This window comes from Portunus trituberculatus, chromosome 6, assembly GCF_017591435.1.
Source record: "Portunus trituberculatus isolate SZX2019 chromosome 6, ASM1759143v1, whole genome shotgun sequence".
In the NCBI taxonomy this organism is placed as follows: domain Eukaryota; kingdom Metazoa; phylum Arthropoda; class Malacostraca; order Decapoda; family Portunidae; genus Portunus; species Portunus trituberculatus.
In genome coordinates, this window is record NC_059260.1 from 9,029,252 (window position 1) to 9,031,751 (window position 2,500).

The 2,500-nt window shown below is 34.2% G+C and overlaps 1 protein-coding gene and 1 long non-coding RNA gene across 2 annotated transcripts in view; one reads left to right on the forward strand and one right to left on the reverse strand.

The window, feature by feature from the left end:
- Nucleotides 1–2,500, reverse strand: part of LOC123517268 — a 230,171-nt gene that overhangs the window by 2,085 nt on the left and 225,586 nt on the right. The window lies entirely within an intron of this gene.
- LOC123517284 lies at nucleotides 525–1,940 on the forward strand. The gene is made up of 3 exons (XR_006678427.1): nucleotides 525–763; nucleotides 1,308–1,364; nucleotides 1,661–1,940. It is a non-coding gene; the product is annotated as an uncharacterized LOC123517284 (long non-coding RNA).

The window sequence follows — 2,500 nt, forward strand, 5'->3', positions numbered from 1 at the left end:
GTAAAGTAATTTAACATTGTGTAACCTCCTACCTGGGGAGCTTTGCCCCCTCTGGATCCCCCAAAAAGTATACGTATCATTAATATCTGATAAGGTAAAATAGGGCTAGAAATGCTCCATAAAGTAAAATGTAGACCCTGCAGATGACTATAATTATGTAAAGTGTGTTGGTTAAAATCACCAATACAACAAGTAAATTTCATGAAAATTTCCAAATATTTAAGAGTTTCTTCTTTTTTATTCTAAGTTTTCATGTGAATATATTAACCTAACCAATGTTATACTAGAGATTTTTTTGTTTTTTTGTTTCATAATGTTCAAGCTATCATGTCACAAATCATTATCATACAATGAATCTTAACTTAACCTTATACATGACATAACCTAAATGTTTGCAAAAATATAAATTAATGCATCATACCAATTTCAAGTACTGCATTGTGAGATTGAAATCTATATTAATTTCAGGGCCCACAAGAAAACCCGCAGCGTTGTTGAGAGGCATCGGGCAGCTGAAACGACATTTTCACATGCTACACAGTGAGATCCGAGTTGGTCCTCCATCCAAGGTCTGCCAAATTGTAGAGGTTTGTGCACTGCTGCACAACATCTGCAAAGCAAGAAACATCATTCTTCCTGAGGAAGAAGAACATCTTGCTGCAGCCGAGGATGGAGGCAACGAGGAGCGACTCCTAGCACAGAAAGTTCAAAGTCGCCATGAAGTAATCCTTTACAGGGATGAATTTGTTGTGCTTCACTTCAAGTAAGTAACACAACCCATAATGCTGATTATAGTAGCATTCTTAAGTTTTTTCCCCTCTGTCACTTTGTTATTTATATTTATATGTCTTGTTTTGTTGTGTGTGCACTGTTATGTTGGTGATTTCATCTTCCTTGCCTCACTCTCTGCCAGTCACCCACTATTGAAAAGATAGAGTTCTTCACAGATACCACAGTATCACTGTTCAGCCTTACAATATTTAAATGGGTTATGATGAATGTGTATCTCAGCAACATCTAAAAAAATAATTAACACACTTTCACAACTAACTTAAATGATTCTTTCTTAATTATTTTTCACTGATTTTTATGAGTGTGGCATTGACTACATTATCAATTGTTCTGTAGTTTTATATATATATATATATATATATATATATATATATATTATATATATATATATATATATATATATATATATATATATATATATATATATATATATATATATATATATATATATATATATATATATATATATAATGTGATACAACATCAAGCAGTAAATCAATGTCTTTCTTTTACAGCATTGATGAGTGATGAGACACCAGTGTCATGACTGCTGAGATTGGTGTTATTCTCATGTAAGTAGTTTTTTTTTTTTTTTTCTCTCTCCATACCTGAAGTAAGTAGATTGTAGGTTGAGCATATAGAAACTGCAGTTAATTTTGTGTTAACACTAATATTTGGTTGAGTGGTTACAAACAAAACAAATAGTACATTATTTATATCTTTATTACTATTTTTTATTTGTTTGTTTCTGGTACTCTAGTTTTTGTGTGTAGTACATGTACTTAGCCTGTTCTGCTTCTTGCTTCCTTTCCTGAGCCATTATAGATTCTTCAAGGAGTGCAAGCTCAAGCTTCCTTTTCTTCTGCAGGTGGATGATCTCCTCCTCATCCACAAACACCAGTGATGTACCAGGCAAGTCTGGCCCCTGTTGGTGCTGCAAGTGGTGTGGCAGGTGCCTCCTCCTCAACACCCACTGCCTCGGTCACCACTTCTCTCTGTTGGGCTGCCTCTGCCACTTCCCCAGCATCATCTGCTGCCTGCACACTGCTGGCATCATTAGTTCTAACTTCAGAAACTAAGCTGATAATGTTTTTGGTTTTATTGCTAAGGACAAAAGTAACAGAAACCAGTAAATCTAGCTAAGGGTACAATGTGTTTGACTTAAATCCTATTCTGTTTGAAGGAAGCCCATGTCTAAGAAACTGTAAATCCCTAAGACTTGTTATCATTAACACATTCACCCACTACAACACCATATTTATGAGGGGGGAGAAGGGATAGGAATTAAGTTAACTTTATTAGTTTTTTTTTTCTTTTCTTATTACTGTTTTAGCTGTTTGGTTAAAGAATAACGAAAAAAAAATTTTTCTCAACACTAGATAACAAATTTACCATTGTGTTTAACTCTAAGTTGTAAACTAAATGGGAACGAGTATTTTGGATTGCAGACATTTGAGACAACATTATGGCCTAATATTGCTATATCTACAAGTGGCTTATCCTTTGTTAAGGAAGGTGCATTCAATGATTCTTGCCTTATTGGTACACCCATGAATAGAGACATTCTTAGGGTCCAAAATCTCAAAGATTAACTCATTGTGCTGGGAGAGAGGAGGGTTGGCAGGAGGTCCACCATCTGGAAAGAATAATATAATCTTATTGCTAATGAATTGCAAATACAAATAAATAATTTATAAAGAACGTGTTT